This window comes from Muntiacus reevesi, chromosome 1, assembly GCF_963930625.1.
Source record: "Muntiacus reevesi chromosome 1, mMunRee1.1, whole genome shotgun sequence".
Taxonomy (NCBI): domain Eukaryota; kingdom Metazoa; phylum Chordata; class Mammalia; order Artiodactyla; family Cervidae; genus Muntiacus; species Muntiacus reevesi.
The window spans coordinates 195,908,954-195,918,286 of record NC_089249.1 but is presented as its reverse complement, the minus strand read 5'-3'; positions in this window follow the sequence as shown (position 1 = coordinate 195,918,286).

Genomic DNA, 9,333 nt, shown 5'->3' with positions numbered 1-9,333 from the left:
CTCTTTAGCTTCTTAATTTTCTATGATAAACACGCTAATTAAAATTTTTTTGTAACAGTAAGAAAAAGCTAGATACGACTTTTTGCTTCTTTTTTCTGAAGAAAAATTACTTCCCAAGTAATACCTGGACCAGTCTTGCACCCTGGGATTTGGCCAGTGAGAGGCGCCCCCTGGTGGCGAATCAGAGAGCAGCTCCCGGGAGGAAAGGACGGTGTCCCCGGCTGCTGAGTCCCCTTGTCCTATGAAACTCTTGAAGTCTGAGAGGTCCCCTGGGGGTGTCCTCGAGGTTTTGTCCTGGAGGATGAGCGATTCAAAGGAGGAGTCAAAGGGAGATGTGGACGTGATGAGCAGCAACTTTCCTTTTCCTCCCCGCCCCCCACATTCTCTTCCCTGTAGACCATCTCATTTACTTAACAGCAATTCAATGAATTGAGCACCTGCTGGGTGCCTGGCTTCATTCCCAGCACTGGGGACAAATGTCTGTTGCCCTAATGGAGCTGGCACAGTGTCTGTGAGAGAGACACAGTAAACAAAGAAAATGTACAGCATGTTACATGGTGATAAGTATTAAGAAGAAAAGTAAATTGAAGAAGGAGATATGGAATGATGGAAATTTTATTTATTTATTTACTTTAAAAAGCTTTGCCATGTCACGTGGCAGGTGGGATCCTAGTTCCCCAACCGGTGATCAAACCGAATTGCTGTTGTTCAGTTGCTCAGTTGTGTCCGATTCTTTGCGACCCCATGGACTGCAGAGCGCATAGGACAGGCTTCCCTCTCCTTCACTATCTCCCGGAGTTTGCTCAAACTCAAGTCCATTGAGTTGGTGATGCCATCCAACCATCTCATCCTCTGTTGTCCCCTTCTCCTCCTGCCTTCACTCTTTCCCAGCATTAGAGTCTTTTCCGGTCAGTCGGCTCTTCGCATCAGGTGGCCAAAATATTGGAGCTTCAGCATCAGTCTTTCTAATGAATATTCAGGGTTGATTTCCTTTAGGATTGACTTGTTTGATCTCATTGCAGTCAAAGAGATTCTCAAGAGTCTTCTCCAGCACCCCAGTTCAAAAGTGTCAATTCTGCAGCCAAAGAAGTCTCCTGGCTATTTGAAATAGAGTAGTCTGGACCTGATCGCAGCCATGAAATTAAAAGACGCTTGCTCCTTGGAAGAAAAGCTATGACAAACCTAGACAGCATATTAAAAAGCAGAAATATTACTTGGCCGACAAAAGTCCCTATAGTCAAAGTTATAGTTTTCCCAGTAGTCATGTATGGATATGAGATTTGGACGGTAAAGAAGGCTGAGCACCAAGGAATTGATGTGACTGAACAACAACAAGAAGTCTGGACCCAAATCATGGAGAAGGGGCTTTGTGGGTAGTAAGGCAAAGGAGGTAAAGAGGTAAGTCAGGCAGATGTCTGGGGGAAGGATATTCTAGGAAGAAGGAATAGCCAGTGCAAAGGGCCTGAGGTTTCTCATGTGTTTGAGGAACACTAAGAAGTTCCTGCAGGGTGAAACAGGGGTGGGGGCGAGGGGAGAGAGACAGACAGAGAAAAGAATAATACCCAAACAGGGCAACAGGTTACCATTTGAGGAATCTGATTAAGGAACACACACACACACACAAGAGTGTATATATGTTACCAAAAGAGTGTGTGTGGGGTCTGGCTGCTCACCGCCCAAAAGCCAATAAAAAGGCCAGTTGGGTGGAAAGGAGAGTTTGCTTTATTTCAGATGCTAGCAACTGGGGGTGGGGGACATGCAGATGTCTGTCCAAAGACCCACTCCCTCCACACCAGCAACCAGTGGGGCAAGGGCTTTTATAGACAGAAGGAGGAGGCCTGATGCAGAAAACAGAACAGTCATTCCTGATAGTCATCTTCAAATTGATCATCGGTGGTCTGACCAGTGTCATCTTGGTTGTTTTGGGTACAGTTAATCTTCAGTTCCAGGGTCTGTTTGTTCCCATTTCTCTGAGGCCAGTTCTCAAAATTGCGGCAGCTTATATCATGGGTATGGTGGTCATCATGCAGTTAACTTCTCCACCTGGGGTTTTAGTGTCTATGAGACAGCTCCGTGGATGTGGCTCAGAAGATTATCTACAGCCCTTGTGAAAGAACTAACATTCCTTGACTCTGCTTCACATTATTATTATTTTACCTCCTTTGATTGTTTTCTTTTGTTTCTGCATTTCACTGATTAAACTTATTCTTTGACTAAAGTTTTCCACAGACTAAAGGCAGGCAGAGGACATGGGGTGGGGGGCTGAGGGGGGCAAGGATCATAGAGTCCTCCTGCTGTGTTTCATATAGAGAGGTATAGATATAGATACACATGTTTTTCTGAATCTTTTGCAAACCAGTCACAGACATGACTCCTCCTTACTCCTACATACTTCAGTTTATATTTCCTGAGAAAAAGGACCTTCTCTTACAGAGGGTTTCCCTACCTTGCTGACCCTGATGGCAGATAATTCTTTGCTGTGGAGAGCTGTCCTGTACACTGTAAGATTTTTAACATCCCCGGCCCCCACCCGCTAGGTGTCAGTAGCACGCATGCCCCCACCTCCCTGGTTGAGACAGTCAGAAATGCCTTCACATGTTAGTTACTGTCCCCTGGATGACAGAAGAATGCCCCACCCCCGCCCTCTCCCCTAGTGGAGAACCATTGCTTCTATAACTACAATGCAATGGTCACAAGCAGGAAGTTTAATATTGATCAAATATTGCTACCTGAACTACAGACATTCAACACTGTCAATGATTCAATAATGTCTTTTTGGAAATTTTTACTTTCTGGCCTCTGGTCCAATCCCGATCATGCATTGCCGACAGATGTCATGCCTAGAATGTCTTTTCTCGTTTCCTTGTCTTTCATGACATTTACGAAAAAAAAATTATCGAAGACAGAAAAGAACACAAATTTTTAAAAACATTTATTGAAGTATGACTGATCTTCCCGACCCAAGGATTAAACCCACATCTCCTGTGCCTCTTGCATTGCAGGCGGTTTCTTTACCACTGGACCACCCGGTAAGCCCTGCATCAGGACATATGAAACCCCAAAACATTCCTGCCTGGAGATAAATATAAACTGTTCAAAGTTTCCAATATGTGTTGGGCGGTGAGGGCAGGAAGGCAAAAGACAGGCCTGGGATGGTGGGATTTTTGATTCACTAGATGGGGAAATGGGGATGAATTCCAGAACTACTCAGGTGGTGAAACTTACAGGATGTGGACCGCTTAGATTTTGAACCCAGGGAGGAGGATGGAGGGCAAGGGGATGAGACAGAAGCAGAGACTGTCCTCTGCGACCCTCACCTGGGGCTGATGAGCCCTCAGGGCTGGGGGTGTGAGTGTTGAGGGACGACTCAGCCTCTCTGGGGCAGCCGGGCATTCCAGACCTGGGCGGGGACTGCTCTGGCATTTCCAAGGCCCTTGAACTGGCAAAGGGGCTGACGGTGGCTTCCAAGAGGCTCATGTGTGTCCTGGAGTGGCCAGGAGCCTGGCTCTCCTCTTCTCTTGTTCCAGCTTCAACCTGGGACAGAGAAAGGTCACATGTTCTACCTTGAATGGTGTTAGGAATCTGATGGGTGGGGTAGTTATTTGAGAAATCTAAGGGAAATTCCCTGGCAGTCCAGTAGTTGGTAGGTTTCACTGCAAGGGGGGCCCAGGTTCAATTCCTGGTGGGGAAGCTACGATCCTACAAACCTGCTGTGCGGCCAAAAAAAAAAAAACTAATTGCATCTTTCTCCCACACCCACCCAATCAAAGTGCTTTCTCGCTGTTACGTATGTCCATGCTGCCTGGCAAGGCTAGGATGCTTATCCAGCCCCTGTCGGAAATCCTTGGTCCACATGGTGTTCAAGCTCACCTTCTGTTCCTTTCATTCAGTGAACAAGTATTTATAGAGCACCTCTGTGTGCCAAGCATTGTTTGAGGCTCTGGAGACCAGGCAATGTGGAAGACAGACAAAAAATTTCCTGCTCACGTGGGGTTGACATTCCAGTGAGGAACAGACATGGTATAAGAATGTTATAAGTACTAGGGGAAAAAAATTTAATGCAGGCTAAAGAGGTGTGTTGAGTGGAGAGTTCAGGGAAGGCAGCCAAGGGAGTCTCATGAGGACATTTGAGCAAAGATCAGAAGGTGTGAGGCAGAGATGGAGCAGCAGGTGCAAATGCTCTGAGGCAGAACTGTGCCTAGTGGAACAGAAGGAGCAAGGGAGAGAGTAAGAGGGAGGGGAGAAGAAGTCAGCAGGTGGCAGGAGGGACTTCCCTGGCTATCCATGGTTGGGACTCCACACTGCCAACACAGTAGGCACAGGTTCGATCCTTGGTCAGGGAACTAATATCCCATATGCCATGCAGTGTGGCCAAAAGATGAATAATGATAATAAATAAAAATAAAATGTTAAAAAGAAGTGACAGGAGCAGATCATGAAGGGCATTGTGGGCTACTCTAAGGATTTGAGTTTATTTATTTTTGGATGCTCTGGGTCTTCACTGCTTTCTCTGGCTGTAGTGAGTGGAGGCTACTCTCTAGTTGCCGTGTGCTGGCTTCTCTTGTTCCAGAGCACAGGTTCTAGGCATGCAGGCTTCAGTAGTTGCAGCCCAAGGGCTCAGTAGTGGTGGTAGAGGCTTAGTTGCACCATGCTGTGTGGGACTTTCCTGGACCAGGGATTGACCTGTCTCCTGCATTGGCAGGCAGATTCTTAACAACCAGACCACCAGAGAAGTCAATTTTAGTTCTTACATTAAGTGAGATGGGAGCCATGAGAGGAAGGATAATGACTTTGCCCCTAAACTGGTCCCTCTTTCATCTTTCAACCTGATGATAGTTCCACCCTGCCTGAAGCCCTGTCTTTATCACCGCGTGAGTCTCACCTCCATCTGCCCCCCTTCCACCTCCAGCTCCATCTCTTTTTCACCTCCCCACCTTTGTCTCATTTGGTGTTTCTAAGAAAGGTGGTTGTTGTTCAGTTGCTCAGTTGTGTCTGACTCTTTGTGACCCCATGAACTGCAGCACGCCAGGCTTCCCTGTCCTTCACCATCTCCCAGAGTTTGCTCAAACTCGTGTCCATCGAGTCGGTGATGCCACCCAACCATCTCATCCTCTGTCACCCCCTTCTCCTCCTGCCCTCAGTCTTTCCCAGCACCAGGGTCTTTTCCAATGAGTCTGCTCTTTGCATCAGGTGGCCAAAGTACTGGGGCTTCAGCTTCAGCATCAGTCCCTCCAATGAATATTCAGTGTTGATTTCCTTTAGGATTGACTGGTTTGATATCCTTGCTGTCTAAGAAAAGGCAGGACACAACCAAGGAACACAAATACACAATCCCAATTGCACTCTAACATGTTAGAAGCAGCTAGTTAGGAAAATATAAGAAACAGACTCATAGACATAGAAACAAACTTATGGAGGGAGTTTTCTGGAGGTCCAGTGCTTAAGGCTCAGTGCTTTGACTGCTGTGCCCCAGATTCAATCCCGGGTTGGGGAAATGAGATTTCACAAGCCATATGGTGCAGCCAATTAAAAAAAATTGGAGAGGAACAAATTTATGGTTACCAAAGGGAAATAGGGGTGAATGAATTAGGGCTTTGAGTTTAGAAGACATACATCACACACACACACACTACATACAAAGTAGATAAATAAGAAGAACTTACTATATAATACATGGAACTATATTCAATGTCATGTAATAACCTGCAATGGAAAAGAACCACTTTTCTGTTCATCTGAACTAATGCATGCACGCTCAGTCACTCAGTCATGTCCAATTCTTTGCAACCCCAAGGACTATAGCCTGCGAGGCTCCTCTGTCCATGGGGTTTTCCAGGCAAGAATACTGGATTGGGTTGCCATTTTAAAATCAACTTCAATTAAAAAAAAAAAAAGACTGTCACTTTCAGAGGTTTATGGCAGAATTAATTCACTATTTAAACAAGTAATCTCTAAAGGGAAAGAATCAAGCACTTTTACATGAAAAGTGTAACCAAATGAAATTTGAGAGGAGCCATCTGCAGGGGAAGAAGTTTAGCTAATAAAGGAGGACAAATGCAAAGAGGAAGATATCACTACTTTGCTACCTCCAACAAGTTTGTCATCAATTGCTGCTAACCTCATGGAAGGAGAGACAAGGAGTGTGAGCCTGATGCTGAAGGAACCAACAACACTCACTGTCAGGTCAAAGACATTAAACCCTAGTCTAATCCTGGTTCTGGAAACAACTGCCAATTTGCATGAAAGATGAAGGGCAAAGGACCATGCCGGAGTGCACCATGAGGATGGGATCAGCACCACCCGGACCGTGGGAAATAGCCTGAGTTGTGCAACTGATTCATTTGTAATGAAGAAAAGGGATGGAGGGGGAACCCATGAATTAAAAGAGACTTAGAAGACATATCATTTTCTTTTTTTGCGTGGGCAAGACTAAACCACAGTATCTAGAGATTCAAACTTGCATGATAAACTACTCAGAAATACTAGGCAGTGTTTGTTACACAAGTCACAACAGTGGTTGCTTTTCAGAGTGAAGAAGCACTGTGATTGAGACGCAGCTTGTTGGAAGGGCGTCTGGGGTTACTGGTGGTATGCTCTTTGTGGACCTGGGTGGGGGTTAGAATGATGTCTGTCTTCCAGCTGAGTTTCCCAGATTCAGCACTATCAACATTCAGGTCAGATAGCATTTGGTTGTGTGGGATTGTCATGTACATCATAAGATGTTTAGCAGCATCCCTGGGCTCCACCCAGTAGAGGTCAAGAACAGCCCTCCCCCACTCCATCCTGACAGTCAGCAAGGGCTCCACTTAATGCTGAATGTTCCCCAGGGGGCATAATCACTCCTGGTTGAGAACTGTCGCTCAGGAGTGTTTTAAGTTATGCATCTATTTTGTATGCTTTCTTGGATCTGACTCTATGTGTGCATGCATTTTATTTACTTTTTACTTTTTATATTGCAGTATAGTTGATTTAGGGCTTCCCTAGTGGCTCAGATGGTAAAGACTTCGTCTGCAAATCAGGAGACTCAGGTTCAGTCCCTGAGTCGGGAAGATCCCCCGGAGAAGGGAATGGTTAACCACTCCAGTATTCTTGCCAGGAGAACTCCATGGACAGAGGAGCCTGGCAGGCTATAGTTCATAGGTTTACGAAGAGTCAGACACCACTGAGCGACTTTGAGAGAGAGAGTGCTACAGTTGATTTATATAATGTGTTAGTTTCAGGTGTATAGCAGAATGATTCAGTTATTCATGTATCTATTCTTTTTCAGATTCTTCCTGTACAGGCCATTACAGAATACTGAGTAGAGCTCCCTGTGCTATATCGTAGGTCCTTGTTGATCTATTACTGTAGTCCACCAGGCTCCTCTGTCCATGGAATTTTTCCAGACAAGAATATTAGAGCAGGTTGCCATATCCTATCCAGGGGCTCCTCCTGTCCCAGGGATTGAACCTGAGTCACCTGTGTCTCCTGCATTGGCAGATGGATTCTTTACCTCTAGCGCCACCTGGGAAGCCCCATTTTATATACAGCAGTATGTGTATGTTAATCCTAAAATCCTAATTTATCCCTCCCCCCTTACCCCTCCCCCATAACCTTTCCCATTTTGTAATCACAGATTTGTTTTTGAAGTCTGTCGGTCTGTTTCTGTTTTGTAATATCTATCTATCTATCTATTCCAGTATAGTTTTTATGGGGGAAACAGTAGTATTTTATGGCTTATCTGGAAGAAGAAAAAAGACAATGGAAACAGCCCAGAAATTTTGCAAATAGTGGAGTATTAGATGTTAAAATATATTCTAAAGATACTGTAGTTAAAACAGAGTGGCACTGGGACAGACGGATGAATCTCTGAAATAAAGTAATCTACCTCCAATGGGCCCCATTTTAGCAGATTAAGTCTGAGCTACTTCAGACATACCCTTCTGCCTGTCCCTCCAGCTCCCCTCCCACCAACATCATGACTTGGTCAAATTTCATCATATCACCCTTTGCATGTGCAATTTATCCTATCTAGAGCACCTTTCCTTAAGTGTCATCCTTGCAGGCTGCCTACCCAGACACTCTAGGTCAATGATGTGCCTCCCTTTCTGTTCTCATAGACTCCCAGTTCCCACCCCTCTCGCCCCTTCAGCATAAACCACAACTTGAAAGTCTATCTCCTCCTCTCAGGTTTCAGGCCCAGGATGGCAAGGACTATGTTCCCCTCAAGGACTTGCACAGTGCCTGGAACACTATAGGTGCTCAATAAATGCTAAATTAATTGAGGAAAAGATCTGTAGGGTCACTTTAGATCATACTACATTCCAACTGGGTTACAGAGTTCAATGTAATGTGAAATCATTCTCTGAACAAACATTTATAAACTTTTTATTGAAGTATAGTTGATTTACAATTTTGTGTTAATTTCTGCTCTAGAGCAAAATGACTCAGTTATACATATATATATATATATATATGCATTCTTTTTCATATTTTTTTCCATTATGGATGATCACAGGATATTGAATATAGTGGGGGCTTCCCAGGTGGCGCTAGTGGTAAAGACCCTGCCTGCTGATGCAGGAGACTCAGGTTCAATCCCTGAGTCGGGAAGATCTCCTGGAAGCGGGCATGGCAACCCACTCCAGTATTCTTGCCTGGAGAACCCCATGGACAGAGAAACCTGGAGGGCTACAGTCCATGGAGTCGCAAAAGAGTCCGACACTCAGTCGGACTGAGGTGACTTAGCACATTGAATATAGTTCCCTGTGCTATACAGTAGGATGTTGTTGTTTATCTTATTCTCTATATAATATTTCTCCCAACCCCTCCTTAGCAACCAACATCTGTTCTCTATGCCTGTGAGTCTTCAATCAACATTTATTAAGTGCCTCCTGTGTGCTCGGGGCACTGGATAAAGCAGTGACCAAAATCAATCAATTCCCTGTCCTTATTGGGAGACAGAAGGCAAACAAGTAAACAAATAAATAATATATATATTTTTTCCAGATAGTGAAAGTAGCTATCAGGTTCATAACTGGAGAAGGTCCACGTTAGATCTTTAGAGGACAGAAACACACAGGTTGAGCCCCCAAAGGTAGGAGAAGGTGGCCAAGTGAACAGGTGCAGGGAAGAACACTTCAGGAAGATGGAAGAGCATGCACAAAGACCCTGAGGCCGGAAAGATCCAGGGTGCGGATCCCTCAACCAGACACTGGGAAAGGAGCATCAGTCCTTCCAGCTTCCACCTAAGGGATCTTCCATATATACAAGTCCCACCGGGTAACTCTCCTACTTAGAGTCTTCCCATGGCTCCCCGTCCCCGGTGGATCGGATCCAAGCCCTTTCGCCCTG